Raw genomic sequence first — 11,604 nt, forward strand, 5'->3', positions numbered from 1 at the left:
GTGACACAAGCACTAGAGGTGACACAAAGAAATCATCGGGAGGGCACATCCACAAGCCAAACACCCCTTTTTGGAAACAAGATGTTAGGTCAGACACTGGGAGAGCACACAGGTGAGAACCACCAGGCTTCCCCTTTTACCACCATCGTCACAGGTCACAGCCTGTTTCTAGCACAGTTTTCACAGACACTGCTTCCTTTGCTTATCACTACACTGATAGGACAAGGGAGAATGGCTTCAAAGTGAGACAGAGGAGGTTTTGATTAGACATTAGGAAGAAATTCTTCCCTGTAAGGGTGGTGAGGCCCTGGCACAAGTTGCCCAGAGAAGCTGTGGCTGCCCCATCCCTCAAATTGTCCAAGGGCAGGTTGGAAAGGGCTTGGAGCCAATCTGGGATAGTGGAAGGCGTCCCTACCCATGGCAGGGGTTGGAACTAGATGGTATTTAATATCCCTTCCAACCCAAACCATTCTATTTGCATAGATTCATCTTACACTATAATTTCTGGATCTTTTAAACAATTTTTCATCATTAACAGCTCACCAACTCAGACAGATTCTGGACACCTCCCTCATAACACCTCAGTACAAAGCAGTGCAGCTGTTCACCAAAGTGTCTAAGCAGCAAATGCCTCTGTTCTGATGATTTTGAATGCAACTATTCTTCTGTTTTTAAAGAACTTTCATATCAGTACCCAAACCAAGAGCAGTGATTGATCTATTAACAGCATAAAATGATTAAGTAAGCATTGGCTATTTTAAAAATGTCTTGGGACTAGAGGGCTCTCAAAGCTCATGTTCATCTTTGTATATATAGGCAAAGTCTTGGCACTCTTTTTGGCAGATGATCCAGCAAAATGACTGATGTATGAACATTAATGCATTCACATAAATTAAGTATGCACATAAAAAAAACCACAGAGCCTTTAAGCCCAATTACATCTTCCCCAATTGTACAAATACTCCCTTTGCAGTCAGTGGCAACTCAGGAAGATGAGGCCAATCCATATGTTATATTGATTCTAAAGGCACAAGAGTATGCAGTTAATCCCTTTCAAACCTTGCAGAGCACAAACTCTTGGAGATCTTCCAAGCAGCCAGATGAAAGTTGCCTTTCAGAACCAGGGGCTGTATTCTGTTAGAGATTCCAAAACATGCTGGGCCAAAATCTGGCCTTGCTTTTACCAGTGTAAAATGGGACTATTTCAGGAGAGATCTGTGCATGTGCACCAATATAAAATTGATCATTATCTTGCAAAAAAGTGTATAATGCTTACATGCTTTCCTCTCAATGACCAAGCAAAGCAAAGATCAACAAATGAAAATGTTTTCTTCCAGCTAGAAGTTTTACAACCTCTAAAACATGTCAGACACTTTATGATAGTTTTTAGGGTCTTTTTTGCTGCTAATTTATTTTAGCTGAAGGAAATTCAGATATCAGAGCGATGACTGACATGTAAATCTTCCCAGGTAGGCCAAAAAAGGTAGGTTAAAAATAGCAAACCCACCCATGAGTCTCCTGTAGACATACAGCTTGAAGCATCCAGAAGAGTCATTACTGATGAGAAACACCTTTCTGGGAAGGTTAGCAACCTTTAGATGCATTCACACTTCATTTTTGTGCATCAGCAGCTACCAAATCTGAGTATTTTGAACTTCTGGTGTGTCACTAGGGTGCTGGCACTGCCTTTGTGGGGTTTTCTAACTACAATATACAAAATACAAACCCATCTCTCCAGCATAGCTCACAATCCAGTCTGACACACAGAATCCAGTGCAGAATCCTCAGACTTTACAGTGTAGCTGAATCATGCAAGTAAGACTGAATTTGAAATGAGCTAGTTTACAAAATAAATGTATCTGTATGGTGGTGAAGTACATTGTTATGGCTAAGTTACAACCTTAGTGCCCATTTTAAGTCAATGTTGTTTAGCAAAATAAAATGAAATTCCTATTATCCAAAATGAGGGAAGTCATTAAGACAGAACTGTATCACCAAGCAGCAGTTTTGAGGTTTCTTCACCACACTTTAGAAAACTTGTGTAATAAAAACAAATTTCGATACAAAACTAAATACATTCCTTATAAATGTCACAGGGAAATAAGCATGCAAACCAAAAAGGTGCTAACAAGTCACAGAAAAGAACCAGCCATTATCCACAAATAGCAGTCGATAAATGGGGGAAAATCCATTATTTGTCTTAGAAACAAAGAAGATAAAATCTTAAATTTAGACAGAACAATAAGTATTATGTGATCAGTGTCTTAAAAATTCATTGTGGATGTACCTTATGAAGAAAGTTACTATTTGTCTAGATTAGTTTTAAAGCCAGAAGATGCAACTCCAGGGATTTTGCACAAAGCAAAAAGTTTACATTATAGCACTTTATTACATTTAACTTTATAACAGTTTTAAGTAAATGCCTAAGAGGAGCACAGACTATATGAGTAGAGAATACTGTGTAGAAATTAGAAAGAAAAGAGGAAAATACATAATGTATGATGTAAAAAGAAACAGATAACGAAAATTAAAAGGATTTTACTAGAGGAAAACAATTTCATTTTATTGTAAAGCTCTAAATGAATAAAATAAAGTCTTTGAATGTGAAGATGATTAAAAAGACAAAATCATTAGCTAAAGATATTTACAAGTTTAGACTTTCATTTTGATTGTAATTTTAATTAGCTGGACACTAGGGGGGATGAAAATTAAAGCCTACATCATCTACTTACTCTTTAAATTGCATTCCACCTTAATTTTCTGCTCTTCAGTTCTTAATTTTCTCTATTTTTGTTCTAACTAATCCGGTTATCAGAATAAAGTGATTTTCTCTCAGCCAGGTTTAACATTCAGTATTTGAGTCCGTGAACCAAAAGTTCATCCCACTACTTCAATTTTTATTCTTTCAATAGCAGAAACTCTCCAGGAAACTTTTCCAGTCTTTTGTCTGTACAGCAGGGTGCTTTATGTACACACGACAGTTATGCAGCTAATAAGAAAGGATTCTATTTTAAAAATAATTATGTTCCATTTACACAGTTTCCCATGAAATTTACTCATAAAATGCAGGATGCACCAAAAGATTAAATGCCATTTTCCTCTTCATTAAAGCCATTTTTCTAAATGTAACCCAGTTACTTGCCTTTTTGTCTTGAAGAAACCACATGGCCAAGCAGCAGTTAGAGTCAGTTTATTCTTAAACAAAAGAACTAATTCCCTTTGGGCTGTCTCTGCAGTGCACAGTTAACTCCCAGATTTGTGCCCCATCTCAGGCCATAGGCAGACAGACAGTCATCCCTTTCATGAAAAGCTGCACTCCTTGGAAGTTGCATTGAAGCAGATCACATTGCCTTTTCCAGAAAAGCACAAATCCAGAGCTGAGGTGGCTGCTGCAGGTGCATAAACAAGGCAGTCTATCACTGTGTGACCATCCTCACTATCAAGCCTTATCCATTTGAAGGATTCCTCAGTTCCTGCCTTGCTCTGAAGATGCTCTGTTATCAAGCAACATGGGATTCTTCTGCAAGTGAACTTGTAAGGCACCTTGTTGTGGAAAAGGTATAAAGGCACCATCAACAACATTAGGGATTTCATCTGCACTGACCACAGAACATGTTCTGGAAAAAGGGAGCAAAAGCTGTATTTCAGCCCTTAACCTTGCCAGGTTAGCTGGTTTGGGCTAAAAGTATCTACCCTGAAATTGATGTTTTCTCTTAAAGGTCAGCAGGTCCTAAAGGCCTGAATGTTATCTCAGTATGTCCTTGTTCCTTTCTGAATAATTATTTAGGAGAAATTCAGTCCTAAGAGATGGCTTATACACCATCCTCATATTAGCTGGATCAAGCCCAGCAAGGGTAGTTTGATCTTGACAAGATAATTTTATCTCTTTGTTTAAAGCAATTCATTCACAGGCCTTCTTGCCGTGTCTTCTTCTAAAGAACAGTGAGGATTCATTGAAGGCCTTTTTGTAAGAGAGTTTCCATTGAGAGTATAAACAATCTTCAGCACAGCCTACAAATAGCTCTCTGTACCTGGGAGTTCTTCTCATTTCAGTGCCATTTTAGTTCAGATCAGCATTGTGCTTTTGAAGTGAATCTCTGATTGTCCTGATGTTGGGTGCTTTGATTCACACCATGATGTGGTATTGAAGCACATGAACCAAATTCCTTTTGGATTAAACTCCAGCGGAAAATGCTGAAACGCATCTAATGTACTCCAGCTGCAAATGTCCATTCAGTCATTTAAACCCAGCTATAGCTTTTTTTTAAAATTAATTTAAATCTGTACCATGGATATCATACCCTCATCACCACATATTTTACTTTTACTTTAAATTCACATTCTTTCTGGTCTGCTAACGCAGATGCAAGTTAAAGGATAATCTACTTCAAATTCAGCACTTCCCTATTTGCAGTTTTACTTCTCTCTCTTTATGGAATTTGATGTTCATCATCTAGTCACTCTCTCCCAACCAATTCAAATAGGTTCAGAACTCTGTCAAGATACAGTTGTCTGTTCCCTGGGCAGAACAGCCAATTGCAAATGTTTTATTTAAAACTAAAGGTCCAATTACAGGACCAATTTATGATCTCAGTCAAGCCAATATAAATCTGATCTAGTTCATTGACTTTAACCTGACTGCAGTAACTTTATTCCAGTTTTGCTCATGTGTAATGAAATTGAGTTCAGACAATGGCTCTGATTATTACTTTTTAAAGAATTAACTAGTAATATAAGTTGCAATACAGAGTCCTTCCACCTTTGGAACAAGGCCTCATAATTATCACTTGTGGGTCAAAAGCATACATCCAGTCCAACACTCCTTCAAGGACCAAAGGGCTTTAAAGATTTTGCTTAAAAAAGTACAAGGTGGGTATGGCAAGACATAGAGATTTCAGCAGCACCACCTGAAAATAAGGACAAAATTATGATTACCTTCCCCTTCCCCCCCCCGCCCAGTTTTTTTCAAACACATAGGAAGAAAATACTCTCATTTTTTAGCCTGTCTGCAGCATGTGGTTTAAAAACCCAAATGAGTGCACATATGGCTTCTATAATGCACAGTACTGCACAGTCATTTTTCCAAATCAGAACTCAAAGTATGTCTTCAAGTTTTAGGTGTAGACTCCCCATCAGATATTTTGATTTATCAAAACTCCCCATCAGCACCTACACGTTTTTTCCCCCTCTGATTTTTCAAGTTATTTATCTTTCTTCTAATCACAGACAAAGATTTTTATTCATTTCAGGGTTTTAATTTTGGGGCATTTTTGTTTGTTTGTTTTTTTAAACTTTATGCAGTGGAGTAGTCCAAATTTCCCTATTTCTTATGGGGGGAAAAAAAGCAAAAACTTTAAAGATGAGGCAAAAATCTCTCAAATGAAGAATGTGGCAGTGATAATCTTCTGGGCTTTCAAAGTCAGTCTAGTTCCCTGCTTTCTTTGGTAGCTACTTGGGACTTAAGGAGAAAGGAATAAATATTCCCCTTTTTAGACTTACTGGCTTAGATGAGGAAGGAACAGAGACAGAAATTGTCAACTAAAAGAGCTGCAGATAAAGCACATAGGGACTGAACACAGGATTAAACTAGAATTCAGTTGCCTATACTCAAATGACACTATATACCACATACTAGATATATAACATTAAATATATTTTAAAAATAAACATGTTTCAGTTAGAGCTAAAAGTGAAATACTTGAGACTGACAAATTTACCTACCTGAGAATCAGAACACACCATAACCTGGTATAGCTTTGTCAACTTCTGAGCTTATGCTGGCCCTGGGCTTAAGTCTGTGTTTGAGTGCTTGAAATTAGTTTCAGGTGCAGTAATCACAGAAAGAAAACATGTGCAGAGACATAACTTTTTAAAGAAACAACAAAACTGAAACAGGTTTAGAGAATTATCCATCAAATTACATTTTTAAGAGTGGCTATTAAAATGTTGATGAAAGAATATAAGATGAGTCAGGGACACTAAAAGACCAAACACATGGTTCTACAAGATATTACACTGAGTACTGAGAATTTCACTTTATAACCCAATGTGATTAAACAGCATACTGCTGAAAATGCAGATGTTATACTACTACAGTAAAAAAGGGTTTTTTAAAAGATTTTTCTAATTAAATCATGAAAGATCACAAAGAAAACAGGGAGGCACTTTGCTAAGAGTTCAGTCATGTAGAAGGACTAGGATTTGGGGCTCATCTTTGAAGTTTTCTTCTTCAAACTACGTGGCCTTGAAGCTATTGAAAGCTTGAAAGATTTTTCTGGTGAAACTGTGCAATGTTACAGTTATGTTGTACTACTCAGTAATATGTGTGAGCTGTTTGTAAGGAAGGATTATTTTTAAGGGAAATCTGTTTTCAGACTGACCTTGGATTCGTATTTCTATAAGGCAGCTAAAGCAAAGGAAACATTCACAGCAGTGAAAATTCCTGCCAGGAATGTAACACTCAAATCTCAGTTAACATGTTTTAAAATGGCAGTGATAGTGACAGAGAGAAAAAACACAATAATTCACCAATTTTTCAAAACAGAGGTGTTAATATACAATAAGGTTTCAGCAAGGACAGCAGGATTTATCAAAAACATCATTTGCCTATGGGATATTTAATTTTAAAGTAATCCTGACTTCTTAGGCATTAGACAAGAGAATTTCTGAACTAAAAGAAGTTCGAGCATTCTGTTAATTTTCAGAGGGCTCAAAGCACATGTCAGTAAATATTCAAATAGTCCATAACACAGCTGAGATTGTAGACCATGCTTAATCTCTAAACATTCCAGTCCTGCAGAATAGTGTCTTTTGTGTCCCAAAGTTTTCCTTCTGCCATTCAACCTGCTGTCATTATGTACTGTTTGAAGGAAGTACTGAATCATAAGCAGTCATGGATGAATGTGTTCAAGTATGGGGTATTCCATGCACACACTTAAATCCATTTGTACAGGGTCAAGTCTAGCTTTCTGACACTATTTTCTTCCTTATAACCAAATTCTTCCAGGCTGAACAAAAAGTGTATTTCTGTTGAGTCTAATGTTCTTTCTCCTTTACAGAAATTCCACATTCTGATTTGGGAGCTGAACTTCCTCACTGCCCAGCAGGTCAGTAGTAATTTGATTCCATGCTGTCCATACACTTCAAAATCTGCAACAAGATACTCCTAAAGATCAGGTGTGGATGGACTTGTGAAAAATGTTAATTCTTGCAAACCTCTTCTGAAAAGAGTTGAAGGAAAAAATTCTTTGTAGAGTTAGACTTGCCAGGCTCCTTGGCTGATAGCCCAAATTAAAAGCTCTCTTGTGTTTGGGAGTCTAAATGTGATCCTTTCACCTCCTTTTCTAGGGAACTACTGTAGGTTGTTTGCTTTATTCCTGTCTTTCTTATCTCCAAAGTTCTTATAAATTTGTTTGTTGTTTTAGCACAGTGACCACACTATTAACCCAGGCAGAAGTGCCTGAATTAACTCCAAATGATTGAGCCATCTGGAGAAGTTCAGTTTGTATTTAACTCCAAGAGTTAATTGGGTTTTATGTGGCAGAGCTGCTTCAGAAAGCTCATTGGGACCTATAGCAACGTGATATAGATTTAATGCACCCCTCTCCATTAAAGGATTCATCAGACTCATTAATTGCAGTTTGTACATCCATTTTGGTAGATAAATTTGTTTAATCATATGCATTTGCAGTGGGCTGTTATATCTAAGTGTGCTTCCTCTTCCACTGCTTGTAACTTTAGCCACTGGCATCTCCTCCAAGAAAGAACACTTTGGCTTCATCCCCATAACCTTTTAATTGCTCACTAATGAATCATATTTAGTACTTTAGTATCTGAGCACTGGGTGGCTTTTAGTTTTTCTGCACATATTTACCACTGTGGCATTTCACACAATTTGCAAAATTATTGCTCCTTCTAATATCATAAACTATTTTTGAATTTCTTACTTATGATCCTTTAGAGGTTGCAAGTATTATGAAATCTTTTCCCATAGCTTTTCATTTGGGAATTTTTTAAAAAAAGGTTTAGCCTTGAACTTTTTCTAAATTGAGGGAAACTGATTTTTTTATTACTGAGATACATTTCAGTTACTCTCCAAAGCTTGCTATTTCGTTTAGAACATTTCTGTTATCAGTGTAAATATTCACGGGTTTTGTAATATCCAAATTACTTGATACAATAATCCTGTAAAATTTATAGCAAGATATTCACCCTCCAAACAATTCCATGGAACCCAAAATGTATCAGATTTTAAAAATTATTTTATGAGAATGTTTTTATACCTATCTAGATTGTATTGATTCAAAATTTTGTAGTAATAATGTTTTTCTGGAGTTCTTTTAAGAGAAAAATATAATCAATTATTCTTAAAAACCTTCTCTAGTTTTTTAATAAGTAAGGACTGACATTTTTATAGAAAAACAGACTAATCAGAAAAGGATATTGTCTTCCTCAAAATATGTATAAGATCAATTTAAAAAACCCACTAAATTAAATTGTTTTGGGTCTGCCTTTTGCATGTTTCATGAGTAGGATATGCACACCTTAAACATTCTGCATTGTCACATATACATTTAAAATATCCTTTAGTGGTCTTTCCAGCCTACTACTTTAAAAAGGAAACATTTCTGCTCTGATAAGTTTGGGGGTAGAGAAATGTTTATTTGACTTTTCCTAACTGCCCAGCAATTTCCAGCAATTTCTGGTTGCAGTGAAATACACAATAAATTTGAAATCCTCTGGTGTATGACATGCAACAGAGTACATGAATTCTCTTTCTTTTCTCTTATTGTTTTACAGCTCTTCTTGCATGAAAATTTGGGGGTGTTTCAACTGCTCCTGGGGTTGCGAGATTCCTTACAGCATGAGGAACAGTGGTGAGTTCATATTCTCTACTTTTGTCAAGATCCCATTTACTTATGACACTTTATGATTAGAACAAGTGGGTTTTCAATTAGGAAAAGTTCTCCCCAAAACCAATTTCCTCTTCCATTCAAAAGCAGACATCAAAGTCATGACAGCCTATGCTGCTCTCACATGTCAGCACTTTCTGACTCTCATGGATCCCCAGCAAAATTCTGGAGCTGAAACACCTATAGAAGGCATTTCTTCGCTTTTTAAGACAACCCAAAATAGAAACCCCAACAATTTAAACAGAAATTCGGTGGAAAAATTAAAGGTGTTCAACAGGTATAATCCTAAAACACCTGATATTTTAAATCTGCCGTAAATTTAAAGAACATTTTTACTGTCCTCCCCACATTACCTCACTTGGATCATTTGTCTTTCAAAGGACTAGTAAACCTTAATTTGCTTTAGAAGCTTTGAATGGATTTTTATTGTTTCTTACCACAGCCTTTCAACTCTAGTAATTTGAAAACTAAATATGAACTACAAAACTCAATCAATCCTGTAGTATTCTTTTAATATTAATTTCTATATAATTAGCCCCCAAACTGTGTTCAATTACTGGCAATTATTCTCATACACTTTTAGGGACAACACTAATTTCACAGTTAGGAGCATTTTAAAAGGAAGGTGATTCAAACACTTTATTAAAAAGTCCCTCTCTCAAGAGCTACAGAGCATCGTTGCAGACTCTGTGAGATAAAAAGGATTCCACTGGTACAATACCAGAACTCAGATTTTACAACCCCACACATGTCTGTGTGATTCTGTCTGGCAGGTATTTTGTGTCAGTATTCTTTAAATGCTAACTAGACCTATTGTAAGCTTGGCTGTGCCCTTTTAAAACCAATAAAATTATTAAAAATCCACAGAAATTGATGCACCAGATTAAGACTAATGATTAAAGCGATGTAATCTGGACCTCTCACATCCAGATTTTTTTCTCCTAGGTTGTCTTGTAGGTATTATAAGCATCCCTCTTAGGCCATTTTTAATCCCTATCCTATAAGAATACAGGTGGAAGGGATTGGTGATGTCATTATGGTTCTGTGGTAATGATGTACAGCTCCTGTTCCTGTGAGGTCACTAGAACTATCAGTCACTTTGTAGGGACAAATTATTTTTGTTATATTCATTTTGTTGTGGGGCTCTGATGGATCTTGTGACAACTGGAAATTCTATTTATTTATGTGCATGTTTAAAAGGTTGTCAGTAGAGCCCAGAGCATTGACTGGGTACTCTTAATATAGAGTAGTAAATATCCAAATAAAGAAATAAATCAAATGACACCTTCCTTAAATGAGAGTTACAAAATGAAGCTAACAAATATTGATAAGCAGCAGTCTTCAGAAGATCTTCTAAATTATCCAGTAAGTGCTATGAAGTTTAAGCAGAGGAGACAAGGAAACAGAAGAGTTACTGTCAAAACAGCACACAGACACTTAACAACAAAAATAACAACCTTTTGTTGGTAAATGACAGCCAATCTTGGCTCTAGTGTATATCTCAATGATCTGAAGGAAACTTATATGATAAATGAAATTGTGTGCATTGTAATTTCCAAACACACTGAACAGCTGGAGAATAAAGACCAGTAACTAAATTCATGCAAACGACAGATAAAAGGTTTTTGTGGTTTAAAAGTAAATTTTGGGTAGAATCTGGCAAACACCAGGAAGTGTATCGGTTTTGTTGTTAAGATTTCATTCTTTATAGAAGGCTCTAATTCCGAGTGAAATGCTGATTTAAACCTTTAGATTTATGATTTTAAGGTGAATCAAAACCAGCCCACAGTACTAAAGTACTTGCAGGTTTTTGCAGTGTCTTTTTTTGGGTTGGTTCAGTTTTTTTCCAGAAAGCTGAGCAGTAACTTCCTTCACCTTTATGGCATAGCAATGCTATCATAAGTCACCAGGAAAAGGTCAACATTTTGTACAACTGTAAGAGTCAACTACAGATCATGCCAGTGCCTACTTGGGTAAACATGAGGGACAAGATGAGAATGTAACAATAAAAGAAAACTCCAAATCATGCTCAGACAGCAGCACTGGAAAAAAAAACAAGATTTAACTTGAGGGAGAAAAGGTGACCAAAATGCAATGGAGCCCCTGAAGGCCTAATGGTGACTCATATGCTGAGTACCTGTCTTTGGGGAAAAATGGGAACTGTGCATGTGTGAACCCCAGCTAGGAAAAGGGTGTTAAAATGCAGAAGAATCCAAAGCCCATTGAAGGCTATAAGTTTTTTTTCCTGCTGACTTGGGAGGTTTTGGATAATGATCACACAGGTGACAGGAGCAGCCTCAGAAGCTTTTGTGGACTAAGGAAAGGTAAGATTTCTCCAGGATTCCACCATTTGTACAGGTGCAGGATACGGAAAGGTAAGATTTCTCCAGGATTCCAGCATTTGTACAGGTACAGGACTGGAAATCTCAGTGCTGGTAATAACACTGAACAATCCACAACTTCACAGCGGTAGTTATCCTCTCTAAAGTGAATAACGGCTGTGCGAATTAGGGACAGAAAGTATTTATAACAAACACTGTGATGTTTCTGATAAGAGCTTGTGCAGTGTATCAAGTAAGGAATAAGCATTTTAAAATTGGGTTGCTCTAATCTAACTAATTGCAATGATTTTTTTAGTATTGTAGATCTAAAGAATTATGTGAATAATGTAATTTAAAATATTTTTAAAATA

At 36.4% G+C, this 11,604-nt stretch overlaps 1 long non-coding RNA gene across 1 annotated transcript; it reads left to right on the plus strand.

Annotated features, from left to right (window-relative positions):
* LOC146438944 (uncharacterized) lies at positions 1–9,885 on the plus strand. The gene is made up of 3 exons (XR_014850579.1): positions 1–112; positions 7,059–7,106; positions 8,800–9,885. It is a non-coding gene; the product is annotated as an uncharacterized LOC146438944 (long non-coding RNA).
* Positions 9,886–11,604: the final 1,719 nt, after the last annotated feature.

This window comes from Lichenostomus cassidix, chromosome 3 (genome assembly GCF_008360975.1).
Source record: "Lichenostomus cassidix isolate B80296 chromosome 3, HeHo_3.0, whole genome shotgun sequence".
NCBI classification, from domain to species: Eukaryota; Metazoa; Chordata; class Aves; order Passeriformes; family Meliphagidae; genus Lichenostomus; species Lichenostomus cassidix.